Below are 18,107 nucleotides of genomic sequence, written 5' to 3'. Positions count from 1 at the left end.
GAGATTTTCGAGCTATAGTTGTAGAGATATGATCTGAGGACATTGGTCTTTTTGCAAACTCCTGAATTACATTCCAAACAGGTGACCTTGGGAAAATCGTCATAAATTTTGTTTTGAGCATTAGATTGAAATTTCGTAAGACGTTACAGAAAGAGGACGGACTGTAGTTTCCTGTGTATATTTTTCAGATCCTAAGGTCGAAACAGTGACATGTGGAACTTCCTACAAGTTCACTCTTCTGAAAAGGTATATAATCAGGTCATTTTGGGAGATTGTGCATAACTCTCTCTTGGAGAATCTAAATTTGATCAGAATGGTGGCATTGGAAAGAGGACACAGAGGGCTATTGTAGTTCACATTTTCAGAATTGGAAGAGCCGAAATTACAAAGTTATAGTAATTTAAATATCAAGCTCCTAAAATCAAGAAAAGACGATATGAGGAAGTTTGATGGCAAGGATCCAGTAAATTGGATAATTCAGATGGAGCAATATTTTGATCTACATGGTGTACCACTATTACAAAAGGCATGTATTGCATCTTCATATTTAGAACCGGATCAATTTTAATGGTACAGAGGGCTTTGTTCTCGTAAACAACTTGTTACGTGGTCAATTTTCACGGAGAAAATGATAGCACATTATGAGGATACAAAGAGAAACACCTTCTTTAGAGCAACACCACAACAATTGGAAAGAGTAAAAGGGATTTGTTACATAGTGGAAAGTAACATTATGGCAACAAGGAAGTCTACCCCTCACAACTATGAAGATGGAAGTGTTATTTCTCCTAGCCTTCCACAACCTACAAGGGTTACACCACAACAATTGGAAGAAAAAAGAGAAAAAGGGCTTTGTTACAATGGTGATAGCAAATGCACTAAAGGTCACAAGTGTGCTGAGAAGAAATTCTTTTACATAGAGTACGAAGAGGAGGAAGAAAAGGATCAAGAAACATCAAAAGAAGTGGATATACGCCAGTACCCAACCCTAGAGAAGGGAGAAATGAATCAGACCATATCTTGTAAAGCATTGGCAAGAATTACCACTCCTAAAAATCTCAAGATAGAAGGACATATCAAGAAGAAAAAGGTGCAAGAAGTGAAAGATCACATCGAGAAATAAGAAATGAATCCAACCATATCTTTTAATTCATTGGTTAGAATTACCACTCAACTATCAGTATAGAAAGACATATCAAGAAGAAAAATGTTCAAGAAGTGAAAGATCACATCGAACATCAAGAAATGAATCTGACCATATCTTGTGAAGGATTGGAAGAAATTACCACTCCTCAGACTCTAAAGATAAAAGGACATATCAAGAAGAAAAATGTTCAAACAATGAAATATCACATTGAGCATCAACAACAAGTTCTCCAACTTTTAAAGGATAATGCCACTTTGGTGCAAAATCGAATGAAACAACAGGTAGATCAACATCGTAGTGAATGTTTTGATGTAGGTGATTGGGTATTTTTACTGCTACATCTCAAGCAAGCAATTTATGAGAAGGAAATGTTTGCAATACCACATGCACTTAAGAAATGGCGACCTTACCGAATGGGAAGACACTTCAAGGTAAAAATGGATCATGATAGTCTTAAATACTTTTTAGAACAACTATTATCTTTAGAAGAACAGAAAAAATGTGTCACAAATATGTTGGGTTATGACTTTGACATCATCTATAGAAAATGGAAGCAAAATTTTGTTGCAGATGCACTCTCAAGAAAGGATGAGGATGTGGAATCATTGTTTTGTGCTATTTCTATTATCCAACCAGATTGGATAAACGAAGCAAGGAATGAATGGAAGAAGGACGAAGAAGGAGGGCCACTTATTCAAAAGTTGAAAAATATACCAATTCAAACAATATTTCCAGAAATTGAAGAGGAAGGAAAAATCATATTAGAACTTGGAGCAGTCACAGAAACAAGAACCCAACAGCTACAAAATTGATCAATTTCAGAGTATCTCATAGAGTGGAAGAACTTACCCACTGAAGATTCCACATGGGAGGACAAGAATTTTATACAGAAGAATCAAGAACTACTTAAGCGTTGAGGACAACACTTTTTGAAGGAGAGAGGCATGTTAGGCCCCTATACTACTAGTGTAACCCCTTATTGTTATTAGTACAACCCCCTTATTATATTGTTGTACACATGTAGTCCCCATATTGTTACTATTGTACCCCATAGAAGCCCACTATTGTTATTATTGTGCCCTTACATTATTATTGTTATGTCGGCTCTGATTATATTATGACTCCTTAGACTCCTATATATAGAAAGGAGGTGTTATCATTTGTATCATCGAAGAATTGTTCATTTATGTAATGTAAAGGAGGTTGCCTCCTCGAAGAGGCTAAATTCTAAGGCGTTGATCTATCTTTTCTATCTTTTTGTGAGCTGGTTTCATAACAAAGAATCATTCATTTGTGTAATGTAAAGGAGGTTCCCCCCTTGAAGAGGCTAAATTCTAAGGCATTGATCTATCTTTTCTATATTTTTGTGAGCTGGTTTCATAACATTTGGTATCAGAGCTTTGGATTCTAGGGTTTTGCTGCTCCAAATAGGTCATTGTGGAATTTTCACTGTAACTTTTTTTCTGCGCTGTTTCAGAAGAAAAAAAAAAACCCATTTGAGACGAAATCGCACTAAACCTTGGGTCTGAATTTCAGAGCTTTTCGCGCTATATTTGCGGAGATATGATCTGAGGAAGTTGGTATTTTTGTAGACTCCTGAATTACATTCCAAACAGGTGACCTGGGGAAAATCATCATAACTTTCTCTCTGAGCATTGGATTGAAATTTTGCAGGAAGGTATAGAAAGAGGACAGACTATAGTTTCTTGTATATATATTTTTAGAGCGAAAGGTCAAAATAGGGATACATGGCATGTCGTACAAGTTTGCTCTACTGAAATAGTATATAATCGGGTCACTGTGGGAGATTTGGCATAACTCTTCCCTGGTGAATCCAATTTGGATCAGACTGGTGGCATTGGAAAGAGGATGTAGAGGGCTACTGCAGGTCGCAATTTCAGAATTGGATGATCTGAAATTACAGAGATACATCAGATTCAATATCAAGCTCCTACACAATGAAAAAAGGCGTGTTGTTTTTTTTAAATTTTTGCATAAGCTTGGTTTGAAAAATTAGTTTGAAGGAATTCAAAGCGCATAGTAAAGCATTATTATCAGTAATTGATGACCTTAGGAAAGAAAATGCAAACACCTAGTAAGCAACCTAAAAGCTATAGCATGACCCATGAAGAAGAGGAAAAAATGAAACATGATATATCAAAATTACAAGACCAAGTGCAACAAGTGTCACTTGCACAAAAAGTAACAGAAACTAAGATGGATGGTTTAAAGGAAGATGTAGAAGCTAATATGGATGGTTTAAAGAAAGGCGTAGAAGCTAAGATGGATTTTTTAAAGAAAGACATAGAAGCTAATATGAATGACGTGGAAGCTAAGATGGATGATTTGAAGATAGATTTGAAGACAGGCATGGAAGATTTGAAGACAGATTTGAAGATAGATTTGACAAAGTTTCTACAAGAAATGCTTACTAATGGTGAAAGGGTAGTAAAGGAAACTCATGATGAGAAAAAAAGAAATGTTAATCATGATTGCATAGACTCTAATGTTGGATCGAAGACCCACCATATTCCAAAGATTGATATGAGGAAGTTTGATGGCAAGGATCCCACAACATGGATATTACAGATGGAGCAGTTTTTCGATCTCAATAATGTGCAAAACACACAAAAGGTACGTATTGCAACTTTATATTTGGAACCAAATTAGTTTGTATGGTATCAATGGCTTTGCTGTCGTAAACAAATTATCACTTGGGCAATTTTACAGAAGAATTGACAGCACATTATGAGGATACAAAAAGCAACACTTTTTTTAGCCAATTGATAAGTCTCAAACAAAAGGGTTCAATAATGAAGCACATTAAGGAGTTCCAAAAATTGAACATAAGGGTAAAAGATATTCCAGAGGAGCATAGAATTGATGTGTTCATAGGGACTTTAAAGAATAATATCCAACATGATGTTCTCCTTTGGGAACCTGATTCATTAGAGAAGGCATTCAGGTTAGCAAGAAAAATGGAAAGAAAAATTATGGCAACCCGGAAGCACACCACTCACAACTATAAAGATGGAAGTGTTGTTGCCCCTAGTATTTCAAAACCTATAAGGTTGAAACCACAAAAATTGGAAGAAAAAAGAGCAAAAGGGCTTTGTTATAGTTGTGATAGCAAATACACTAAAGGTCATAAGTGTGCTGAGAAGAAATTATTCTACATAGATTGTGAAGAGGAAGAAGAAAAGGAGCAAGAAAGTTCAAAAGAAGAGGATATACTCTAGGAACAAAGCCTAGATAAAGAAGAAATGAATCCGACCATATCTTGTAATGCATTGGCTGGAATTACCACTCCTCAAACCATCAAGATAGAAGGACAAATCAAGAAGAAAAAGGTAATAGTGTTGATTGATTCAGGAAGTACCCACAATTTTATTCATTGTAAGATAGCAAAAGAATTGAATTGCTTCCTATATCCAGCACCAGAGTGTCAAGTGATGGTTGCAAATGGAGGAATGATAAATTTCTCTGGAAAGTGCCATAATATCAAGCTATCCATGGGAGAATATGTATTGACTAGCCCAATGCTTTCCATTCCAATGGGAGGTGTTGATGTTGTACTAGGAGTCCAATGGATACAATCCTTGGGTACAATAGCTTTTAATTTTCAAGAACTTTTCATGAAATTTTTTGCGGAAGGAAAGGAAGTTGAATTAAGGGGTATTGCAGGGAAACCAGGAAAGATAATCAGCTCTAATGGTATGACAAAGCTTCTAAAAAAGGAATAGAGAGGTGTAATTGCACAATTATGTTTGCTAGATGTTTCCACATCAAAATCATCTATTTCTCCAAATCTCCAAAAAGTCTTGGACAATCATTCCAAGGTATTTGAGACTCCCAAAGGTCTCCTACCTATTCGTGATCATGATCATGCTATTCATCTGATTCCAGGAAGTGTTCCTCCAAACATCAGGCTGTACAGATATCCCTATGCCCAAAAGAGTGAAATTGAACATATGGTTGCAGAAATGCTAGAGGCTGGTATAATTCAACCTAGTCAAAGTTCTTTCTCTGCTCCAGTAGTATTGGTGCACAAGAAGGATGGATCATGGCACATGTGTCCAGATTATAGGGAGCTCAACAAGCTCACTATTAAAGATAAGTTTCCCATTCCTGTCATTGATGAATTACTAGATGAATTGCATGGATCAATTTACTTCACCAAGTTGGATCTTCGTTTAGGATATCATCAAATCAGAATGAAGACTGAAGACATTTTGAAAACAACATTTAGAACTCATGAGGGTCATTATGAATTTTTGGTCATGCCTTTTGGCCTTACCAATGCACCTTCTACATTTCAAGGTTTGATGAATTCCATTTTCAAACCCTTCCTTAGAAAATTTGTGTTAGTATTTTTTGATGATATACTAATCTACAGCAAGTCTTGGAAGGATCATGTTGAACATGTTGACAGGGTGCTACAACTATTGGAGGAGAAACAATTATATGAAAAAAGATCCAAATGTTTCTTTGGAGTAAAAGAGGTGGAATATCTGGGTCATATTGTATCTCATGAAGGAGTTAAGGTAGACCCTAGCAAAATTAAAGCCATTAAGGAATGGAAAATCCCCACATCCATAAAGCATCTGCGAGGATTTCTTGGGTTGACAGGGTATTATCGCAAGTTTGTTAAGAATTATGGGAGAATAGCAACACCTCTAACAACATTATTGAAGAAAGATGCATTTTCATGGACTCTAGAAGCAACAAAGGCCTTCGAACATCTTAAAGAGGCAATGTGCCAAGCACCGGTCTTAGCTACAGTGGACTTCACAAAAACCTTTATTGTGGAATGTGATGCTTCAAGAAATGGAATTGGTGCTGTTTTAATGCAAGATGAAAGACCCATTGCTTTTGAAAGTCATCCAATCAAGGGAAAGTTTTTACACAAAGCTATTTATGAGAAGGAAATGTTGGCAATACTACATGCACTTAAGAAATGGCGACCCTACCTAATGGGAAGACACTTCAAGGTAAAAACGGATCATGATAGCCTTAAATACTTTTAGAACAAAGATTATCCTCTGAAGAGCAACAAAAGTGGGTCACAAAGATGTTGGGTTATGACTTTGAAATCATCTACAAAAAAGGGAAGCAAAATGTGGTGGCAGATGCACTCTCAAGAAAGGATGAGGATGTGGAAGCATTGTTGTGTGCCATTTCTATTATCCAACCAGATTGGATAAACGAAGCAAGGGAGGAATGGAAGAATGATGAAGAAGTGTGGGCACTTATTCGAAAGTTACAAAAAGATTCCAGTACATATGATACATTTAGCTGAAAAAATGATTCGTTATGGTACAAAGATCGCTTATACCTCTGTAAGAATTCCCAACTCAAACAAAAGATTCTTATGGAATTGCACACTTCTCCCTTAGGAGGGCACTCAGGATTTTTAAAAACTTACCACAGGGTTAAGAAGGAATTTTTTTGGGATGGCCTTAAAGTGGATATTCAAAAGTTTGTGGCAGAATGTTTGGTTTGCCAAAAAAATAAAGTTGAAACAATTAGGACCCTGTGCCTATTACAACCTTTATCTATTCCAAGCCAACGTTGGGAGGAGGTTTCAATGGATTTTATCACAGGTTTACCAAGAATGAGGGAAAGAGTGTCATCATGGTGGTAGTTGACAAACTTACCAAGTATGCACACTTTTGTGCATTATCACATCCATTTAAAGCCAATATAGTTTCTACTGAATTTATGGAAACAATTCAAAAGCTACATGGAAACCCGAAGATTATTGTAAGTGACAGAGATCCCATTTTCACTGGAAATTTTTGGACATAATTATTTTCTTGTCTTGGTACTCAGTTAGCTCATAGCTCATCTTATCATCCTAATCTGATGGGGAAACTGAGATAGTAAACAAATGTTTGGAAGGATATCTTCGCTGCTTTGTATCTAATAAACAGACACAATGGGTCAAATGGTTGCCTCTGGCTGAATGGTGGTATAACACTTCCTTCTGTACAACATCAAAAATGACCCCATTTATGGCACTTTATGGATATCAGCCACCATTCATCACATCATATTTAAGAGAAAATTCTAAGGTTCAAGTAGTGGAACATCACATCGAGCATCAACAACAAGTCCTCCAACTCTTAAAGGATAACCTTGTGTTGGCGCAGAATAGAATGAAACAACAGGCAGATCAACATCACAGTGAAATAAGTTTTGATGTAGGTGATTGGGTATTCCTAACAACCATATAAACAAATGTCCCTCAAGCAAGCTAAGAAGGATAATAAATTATCACCAAAGTATTATGGTTTGTACAAGGTGTTGCAAAAGATTGGTACTATGGCATACAAATTGGAGCTTCCTGCAGCTTCTCATGTGCACCCAGTTTTCCATGTTTCATGTTTAAAGAAGGTTATAGGCGACAAGCTCCCAATTCAAACAATATTTCCAGAACTTGACGAGGAAGGAAAAATTATATTGGAACCGAAAGCAGTCACAGAAACAAGAACTTGACAGCTACGAAATCGATCAATTTCGGAGTATCTCATCAAGTGGAAGAACTTATCAGCTGAAGATTCCACATGGGAGGATGAGAATTTTATACAGAATGTTATGAAACTAGCTCACAAAAAGATAAAAAATATAGATCAATGCCTTAGAATTCAACCTCTTCGAGGGGGAAACCTCCTTTACATTACACAAATGAATGATTATTTGATGATTCAAATGAAAAAACCTCCTTTCTATATATAGGAGTCTAAGGAGTCACAATATAACCCAGCCGACCTAACAATAATAATATAAAGGCACAAAAATAACAATAGAGGGATTCTATGGGGCACAGTAATAACAATTTGGTGACAATAGGGGCACAACAATATTAATAAGGGATACAAATACAATAGTAATAGGGTAATCACTAGTATTATAGGGACCTAACATGCCCCTCTCCTTCAAAAAAGTGTTGTCCTCAATGCTTGAGTAGTTTTGGATGCTTCTGTATAAAATTCTCATCCTCCGATGTGGAATATTCAGCAGATAAGTTCTTCCACTTGATGAGATACTCCGAAATTGATCAATTTCGTCGCTGTTGAGTTCTTGTTTCTGTGACTGCTTCCGGTTCCAATATAATTTTTCCTTCCTCATTAAGTTCTGGAAATATTGTTTGAACTGTGAGCTTGTCGCCTATAACTTTCTTTAAACATGAAACATGGAAAACTGGGTGCACTCGAGAAGCTGCAAGAAGCTCCAATTTTTATGCCATAGTACCAATCTTTTGCAACACCTTGTACGGACCATAATACTTTGGTGAAAATTTATTATCCTTCTTAGCTTGCTTGAGGGACATTTTTTTATATGGTTGTAGCCATAGGAATACCCAATCAAGTACATCAAAACTTCTTTCGCTGTGATGTTGATCTTCCTGTTGTTTCATTCTATTCTGCGCCAACACGAGGTTATCCTTTAAGAGTTGGAGGACTTGTTGTTGATGTTTGATGGGATGTTCCACTGCTTGAACCTTAGAATTTTCTCTTAAATATGATGTGATGGATGGTGGCTGATATCCATAAAGTGCCATAAATGGGGTCATTTTTGTTGCTGTATGGAAGGAAGTGTTATACCACCATTTAGCTAGAGGCAACCATTTGACCCATTGTGTCTGTTTATCAGATACAAAGAAACAAATATATCCTTCCAAACATTTGTTTATTATCTCAATTTTCCCATCAGATTGAGGATGATAAGATAAACTATGAGCTAACTGAGTACCGAGACAAGAAAATAATTCTGTCCAAAAATTTCCAGTGAAAATGGGATCTCTGTCACTTACAATAATCTTTGGGTTTCCATGTAGCTTTTGAATTGTTTCCATAAATGCAGTAGAAATTGTACTCGCTTTAAATGGATGTGATAATGCTCAAAAGTGTGCATACTTGGTAAGTCTGTCAATTACCACCATGATGAAACTCTTTCCCTTAGACTTGGGTAAACCTGTGATAAAATCCATTGAAACCTCCCCCCAACGTTGGCTTGGAATGGATAAAGGTTGTAATAGACTTGGGGTTGAATATCCGATTTAAGGCTATCCCAAAAAAATTCCTTCTTAAGCCTATGGTAAGTTTTTAAAAATCCTGGGTGCCCTCCTAAGGGAGAAGTGTGCAATTCTATAAGAATCTTTTGTTTGAGTTGGGAATTATTATAGAGGTATAAGCGATCTTTGTACCATAATGAATCATTTTTCCAGCTAAATGTATCAGATGTATTGGAATCTTGTTGTAACTTTTGAATAAGTGCCCACACTTCTTCAACATTCTTCCATTCCTCCCTTGCTTTGTTTATCCAATCTGCTTGGATAATAGAAATGGCGCACAACAATGCTTCCACGTCCTCATCCTTTCTCGAGAGTGCATATGCCACCACATTTTGCTTCCCTTTTTTGTAGATGATTTCAAAGTCATAATCCAACATCTTTGTGACCCACTTTTGTTGCTCTTTAGAGGATAATCTTTGTTCTAAAAAGTATTTAAGGCTATCATGATTCGTTTTACCTTGAAGTGTCTTCCCATTAGGTAGGGTCGCCATTTCCTAAGTGCATGTAGTATTTCCAACATTTACTTCTCATAAATAGCTTTGTGTAAAAACTTTCCCTTGATTGGATGACTTTTAAAAGCAATGGGTCTTTCATCTTGCATTAAAATAGCACCAATTCCTTTTCTTGAAGCATTACATTCCACAATAAAGGTTTTTGTGAAGTCCGATGTAGCTAAGACTGGTGCTTGGGACATTGCCTCTTTAAGATGTTCGAAGGCCTTTGTTGCTTTTGGAGTCCATGAAAATGCATCGTTCTTCAATAATGTTGTTAGAGGTGTTGCTATTCTCCCATAATTCGTAACAAACTTGCGATAATACCCTGTCAACCCAAGAAATCCTCGCAGATGCTTTATGGATGTGGGGATTTTCCATTCCTTAATGGATTTAATTTTTCTAGGGTCTACCTTAACTCCTTCATGAGATACAATATGACCCAGATATTCCACCTCTTGTACTCCAAAGAAACATTTGGATCTTTTTGCATATAATTGTTTCTCCTCCAATAGTTGTAGCACCCTGTCAACATGTTCAACATGATCCCTCCAAGACTTGCTATAGATTAGTATATCATAAAAAAATACTAACACAAATTTTCTAAGGAAGGGTTTGAAAATGGAATTCATCAAACCTTGAAATGTAGAAGGTGCATTGGTAAGGCCAAAAGGCATGACCAAAAATTCATAATGACCCTCATGAGTTCTAAATGTTGTTTTCAGAATGTCTTTAGTCTTCATTCTGATTTGATGATATCTTGAACGAAGATCCAACATGGTAAAGTAAATTGATCCATGTAATTCATCAATGACAGGAATGGGAAACTTATATTTAATAGTGAGCTTTTTGATCTCCCTATAATCCGGACACATGCGACATGATCCATCCTTCTTGTGCACCAATACTACTGGAGCAGAGAAAGAAATTTGACAAGGTTGAATTATACCAGGCTCTATCATTTCTGCAACTATATGTTCAATTTCAATGTTTTAGGCATAGGGATATCTGTACGGCCTGATGTTTACAGGAACACTTCCTGGAATCAGATGAATAGCATGATCATGATCACGAATAGGTGGGAGACCTTTGGGAGTTTCAAATACCTTGGAATGATTGTCCAAGACTTTTTGGAGATCTGGAGAAATATATGATTTCGATGTGGAAACATCTAGCGAACATAATTGTGCAGTTACACCTATTTGTTCCTTTTTTAGAAGCTTTGTCATACTGTTAGAGCTGATTATCTTTCCTGGTTTCCCTACAATACCCCTTAATTCAACTTCCTTTCCTTCCGCAGAAAATTTCATGAAAATTAAAATCTATTGTACATAAGGATTGTAGCCATTGGACTCCTAGTACAACATCAACACCTCCCATTGGAATGGAAAGCATTGGGCTAGTCAATACATATTCTCCCATGGATAGCTTTATATTATGGCACTTTCCAGAGCAATTTATTGTTCCTCCATTTAAAAATATCTCTTAACACTCTAGTGCTGGATATAGGAAGCAATTTAATTCTTTTGCTATCTTACAATGAATAAAATTGTGGGTACTTCCTGAATCAATCAACACTATTACCTTTTTCTTCTTGATTTGTGCTTCTATCTTGATGGTTTGAGGAGTGGTAATTCCTGCCAATGCATATCAAGATATGGTCGAATTACTTTCTTCTAGGCTTTGTTCCTAGACTATATCTTCTTCTTTTGACCTTTCTTGCTCATTTTCTTATTCCTTTTCACAATCTATGTAGAATAATTTCTTCTCAGCACACTTATGACCTTTAGTGTATTTGCTATCACAACTGTAACAAAGCCCTTTTGCTATTTTTTCTTCCAATTGTTGTGGTGTCAGCCTTATAGGTTGTGGAAGACTAGGGGAACAACACTTCCATATTTATAGTTGTGAGTGGTATGCTTCCTGGTTGCCATAATTTTTCTTTCCATTTTTCTTGCTAACCTGAATGCCTTCTCTAATGAATCAGGTTCCCAAAGGCGAACATCATGTTGGATATTATCTTTTAAAGTCCCTATGAACACATCAATCCTATGTTCCTCTGGAATATTGTTTACTCTTATGTTCAATTTTTGGAACTCCTCAATGTGCTCCATTATTGAACCCTTTTGTTTGAGACTTATCAATTGGCTAAAAAAAATGTTGCCTTTTGTATCCTCATAATGTGCTGTCAATTCTTCCATAAAATTTACCCAAGTGATAATTTGTTTACGAGAGCAAAGCCATTGATAGCATACAAATTGATTTGATTCCAAATATAAAGTTGCAATACGTACCTTTTGTGTGTTTTGCACATTATTGAGATCGAAAAATTGTTCCATTTGTAATATCCATGTTGCGGGATCCTTGCCATCAAACTTCTTTATATCGATTTTTGGAATATGGTGGGTCTTCGATCCAACATTAGAGTCCATGAAATCATGATTAAAATTTCTTTTGTTCGCATCATGAGTTTCCTTTACTACCCTTTCACCATTAGTAAGTATTTCTTGTAGAGAATTTGTCAAATCTGTCTTCAAATCTGCCATGTCTGTCTTCAAATCTGGCATGTCTATCTTCAAATCTGTCTTCATATCTATCTTCAAATCATCCATATTGGCTTCCATGCCATTCATCTTAGCTTCCACACCATTTATATTAAATTCCACGCCATTTATCTTAGCTTCTGTTAGCTTTTGTGAGAGTGACATTTGTTGCACTTGGTCTTGTAATTTTGAAATATCATGTAGCATGTCATCCTCTTCTTCATGAGTCATGTTAGCGCTTTCAGGTTGCTTACTAGGTGTTTGAATTGTCTTTCCTCAGGGCATTAGTTACCGATAATAATGCTCTACTATGCCCTTTGAATTCCTCAAAATATTTTTTCAAACCAAGCTTAAGAAATTTAAAAAAAAAATGTACACACCTTTTTTCACTTTGTAGGAGCTCCATATTGCCTTTGACGTATCTCTGTAATTTTGGATCATCCAGTTTTGAAATTGCAACCTGCAGTAGCCCTCTGTGTCCTAATGCCACTAGTCTGATACAAATTGGATTATCCAAGGAAGAGTTATGCCAAATCTCACACAGTGACCTGATTATAGACTAGTTCAGTGGAGCGAACTTGTATGAAATGTCACATGTCCCTGTTTCAACCTTTGGCTCTAAAAAATATATACAAGAAACTACAGTCCGTCCTCTTTATGTACCTTCTTATGAAACTTCAATCCGATACTCAGAGAAAATGTTATGATGATTTTCCCTAGGTCACCTGTTTCGAATGTAATTCAGGAGTCTGCAAAAATAGCAACTTCTTCAGATCATATCTCCGCAAATATAGTGCGAAAATATCTGAAATTCGGACCCTAGGTTTAGTGAGATTTCATCTCAAATGGTTTTTTTTTTTGCTTCTGAAACATTGCAGAAATAAGAGTTATAGCGAAAATTCCATGATGACCTATTTGAAGCAGCGAAACCCTAGAATCCAAAGCTCTGATACTAAATGTTATGAAACCAGCTCACAAAAAGATAAAAAAGATAGATCAACGCCTTAGAATTCAGACTCTTCGAGGGGGCAACCTCCTTTACTTTACACAAATGAATGATTCTTTGATGATTCAAATCACAAAACCTCATTTCTATATATAGGAGTCTAAGGAGTCACAATATAACCCAGCCGACCTAACAATAATAATATAAAGGCACAAAAATAACAATAGAGGGATTCTATGGGGCACAATAATAACAATATGGGGACAATAGGGGCACAACAATATTAATAAGGGATACAACTACAATAGTAATTGGGTAATACTAGTGATTACCCCATTACTATTGTAGTTGTATCTGTTATTAATATTGTTGTGCCCTTATTGTCCCCATATTTTTTATTATTGTGCCCCATAGAATCCCTCTATTGTTATTTTTGTGCCTTTATATTATTATTTTTAGGTCGGTTGGGTTATATTGTGACTCCTTAGACTCCTATATATAGAAAGGAGGTTTTGTCAATTGAATCATCAAAGAATCATTCATTTGTGTAATGTAAAGGAGGTTGCCCCCTCGAAGAGGCTGAATTCTAAGGTGTTGATCAATCTTTTCTATCTTTTTGTGAGTTAGTTTCATAACATTTGGTATCAGAGCTTTGGATTCTAGGGTTTCGCTGCTCCAAATAGGTCATCGTGGAATTTTCACTATAATTTTTTTTTTTTTTGCGACGTTTCAGAAGCGAAAAAAAAAAAAAAAAAAAAAAAAAAAAACTCATTTGAGATGAAATCGTACTAAACCTCGGGTCCGAATTTCAGAGCTTTTTGTGCTATATTTGCGGAAATATGATATGAGGAAGTTGGTCATTTTGCAGACTCCTGAATTACATTCCAAATAGGTGACCTAGGGAAAATCGTCATAACTTTCTCTATGAGCATCGGATTGAAATTTCATAAGAAGGTACAGAAAGAGGACAAACTGTAGTTTCTTATATATATTTTTCAGAGCCAAAGGTCGAAATAAGAACACGTGGCACATCGTACAAGTTTGCTCTACTGAACTATTCTATAATCAGGTCACTGTGGGAGATTTGGCATAACCCTTCCTTGGAGAATACAATTTGGATAAGACTGGTGGCATTGGAAAGAGGACACAGAGGGCTACTACAGGTTGCAATTACAGAATTGGATGATCCAAAATTATAGAGATACATCAGAGGCAATATCGAGCTCCTACAAAGTGAAAAAAGGTGTGTAGATTTTTTTAAATTTTTGCTTAAGCTTGGTTTGGAAAATTATTTTGAAGGAATTCAAAGGGCATAGTAGAGCATTATTATCAGTAACTGATGCCCCGAGGAAAGAAAATGCAAACACCTAGTAAGCAACCTGAAATCTGTAGCATGACTCATGAAGAAGAGGAAGAAATGCTACATGATATATCAAAATTACAAGACTAAGTGCAACAAATGTCACTCTCACAAAAGCTAACAGAAGCTAGATAAATGGTGTGGAATCTAAGATAAAGGGAAAGGAAGCTAAGATGAATGGCGTGGAAGCTAAGATGGATGATTTGAAGACAGATTTGAAGATAGATTTGAAGACAGGCATGGCAGATTTGAAGACAGGTTTGACAAATTTTCTATAAGAAATACTTACTAATGGTGAAAGGGTAGTAAAGGAAACTCATGATGCGAAAAAAAGAAATGTTAATCATGATTTCATAGACTCTAATGTTGGATCGAAGACCCACCATATTCCAAAAATCGATATGAGGAATTTTGATGGCAAGGATCCCGCAACATGGATATTACAGATGGAGCAATTTTTCGATCTCAATAATGTGCAAAACACACAAAAGGTACATATTGCAACTTTATAATTGGAACCAAATCAGTTTGTATGGTATCAATGGCTTTGATCTCGTAAACAAATTATCACTTGGGCAATTTTTACGGAAGAATTGACAACACATTATGAGGATAAAAAAAGCAACACTTTTTTTAGCCAATTGATAAGTCTCAAACAAGAGGGTTCAATAATGGAGCACATTGAGGAGTTCCAAAAATTGAACATAAGGGTAAAAAATATTCTAGAGGAGCATAGGATTGATGTGTTCATAGGGAATTTAAAGGATAATATCCAACATGATGTTCGCCTTTGGGAACCTGATTCATTAGAGAAGGCATTCAGGTTAGCAAGAAAAATGGAAAGCAAAATTATGGAAACCAGAAGCATACCAGTCACAACTATAAAGATTGAAGTGTTGTTGCCCCTAGTCTTTCACAACCTATAAGGTTGACACCACAATAATTGGAAGAAAAAAGAGCAAAAGGGCTTTGTTACAGTTGTGATAGCAAATACACTAAAGGTCATAAGTGTGCTGAGAAGAAATTATTCTACATAGATTGTGAAGAGGAAGAAGAAAAGGAGCAAGAAAGGTCAAAAGAAGAGAATATACTCCAGAAACAAAGCCTAGATAAAGAAGAAATGAATTCGACCATATCTTGTAATGCATTGGCTGGAATTACCACTCCTCAAACCATCAAGATAGAAGGAAAAATCAAGAAGAAAAAGTTAATAGTGTTGATTGATTCAGGAAGTACCCACAATTTTATTCATTGTAAGATAGCAAAAGAATTGAATTGCTTCCTATATCCAGCACCAGAGTGTCAAGTGATGGTTGCAAATGGAGGAACAATAAATTTCTCTAGAAAGTGCCATAATATCAAGCTATCCATGGGAGAATATGTATTGACTAGCCCAATGCTTTCCATTCCAATGGGAGGTGTTGATGTTGTACTAGGAGTTCAATGGCTACAATCCTTGGGTACAATAGCTTTTAATTTCAAGAACTTTTCATGAAATTTTCTGTGGAAGGAAAGGAAGTTGAATTAAGGGGTATTGCAGGGAAACTGGGAAAGATAATCAGCTCTAACGGTATGACAAAGCTTCTAAAAAAGGAACAAAGAGGTGTAATTGCACAATTATGTTCGCTAGATGTTTCCACATCGAAATCATCTATTTCTCCAGATCTCAAAAAAGTCTTGGACAATCATTCCAAGGTATTTGAGACTCCCAAAGGTCTCCCACCTATTCGTGATCATGATCATGCTATTCATTTGATTCCAGGAAGTGTTCCTCCAAACATCAGGCCGTACAAATATCCCTATGCCCAAAAGAGTGAAATTGAACGTATGGTTGCAGAAATGCTAGAGGCTGGTATAATTCAACCTAGTCAAAGTTCTTTCTCTGCTCTAGTAGTATTGGTGCACAAGAAGGATGGATCATGGCGCATGTGTCCGGATTATAGGGAGCTCAACAAGCTCACTATTAAAGATAATTTTCCCATTCCTTTCATTGATGAATTACTGGATGAATTGCATGGATCAATTTACTTCACCAAGTTGGATCTTCGTTCAGGATATCATCAAATCAGAATGAAGACTGAAGACATTCCGAAAACAACATTTAGAACTCATGAGGGTCATTATGAATTTTTGGTCATGCCTTTTGGCCTTACCAATGCACCTTATACATTTCAAGGTTTGATGAATTCCATTTTCAAACCCTTCCTTAGAAAATTTGTGTTAGTATTTTTTGATGATATACTAATCTACAACAAGTCTTGGAAGGATCATGTTGAACATGTTGACAGGGTGCTACAACTATTGGAGGAGAAACAATTATATGCAAAAAGATCCAAATGTTTCTTTGGAGTACAAGAGGTGGAATATTTGGGTCATATTGTATCTCATGAAGGAGTTAAGGTAGACCCTAGCAAAATTAAAGCCATTAAGGAATGGAAAATCCCCACATCCATAAAGCATCTGTGAGGATTTCTCGGGTTGATAGGGTATTATCGCAAGTTTGTTAAGAATTATGGGAGAATAGCAGCACCTCTAACAACATTATTGAAGAAAGATGCATTTTCATGGACTCGAGAAGCAACAAAGGCCTTCGAACATCTTAAAGAGGCAATGTGCCAAGCACCGGTCTTAGCTACATCGGACTTCACAAAAACCTTTATTGTGGAATGTGATGCTTCAGGAAATGTAATTGGTGCTGTTTTGATGCAAGATGAAAGACATATTGCTTTTGAAAGTCATCTAATCAAGGGAAAGTTTTTACACAAAGCTATTTATGAGAAGGAAATGTTGGCAATACTACATGCACTTAAGAAATGGCGACCCTACCTAATGGGAAGACACTTCAAGGTAAAAACAGATCATGATAGCCTTAAATTCTTTTTAGAACAAAGATTATCCTCTGAAGAGAAACAAAAGTGGGTCACAAAGATGTTGGGTTATGACTTTGAAATCATCTACAAAAAAGGGAAGCAAAATGTGGTGGCAGATGCACTCTCAAGAAAAGATGAGGATGTGGAAGCATTGTTGTGCGCCATTTCTATTATCCAACCAGATTGGATAAACAAATCAAGGGAGGAATGGAATAATGATGAAGAAGTGTGGGCACTTATTCAAAAGTTACAACAAGATTCCAATACATTTTATACATTTAGCTGGCAAAATGATTCATTATGGTATAAAGATCGCTTATACCTCTGTAAGAATTCCCAACTCAAACAAAATATTCTTATGGAATTGCACACTTCTCCCTTCGGAGGGCACTCAGGATTTTTAAAAACTTACCACAGGGTTAAGAAGGAATTTTTTTGGATGGCCTTAAATCTGATATTCAAAAGTTTGTGGCGGAATGTTTGGTTTGCCAACAAAATAAAGTTGAAACAATTGAGACCCCGGGTCTATTACAACCTTTATCCATTCCAAGCCAACGTTGGGAGGAGGTTTCAATGGATTTTATCACAGGTTTACCCAAGCCTGAGGGAAAGAGTGTCATCATGGTGGTAGTTGACAGACTTACCAAGTATGCACACTTTTGTGCATTATCAC

This window comes from Pinus tabuliformis, chromosome 8 (assembly GCF_031772625.1).
Source record: "Pinus tabuliformis cultivar Carrire ecotype Pingquan chromosome 8, CPIR1, whole genome shotgun sequence".
In the NCBI taxonomy this organism is placed as follows: domain Eukaryota; kingdom Viridiplantae; phylum Streptophyta; class Pinopsida; order Pinales; family Pinaceae; genus Pinus; species Pinus tabuliformis.
The sequence above is the reverse complement of the archived record's forward strand: the minus strand, read 5'-3'. Positions refer to the sequence as shown.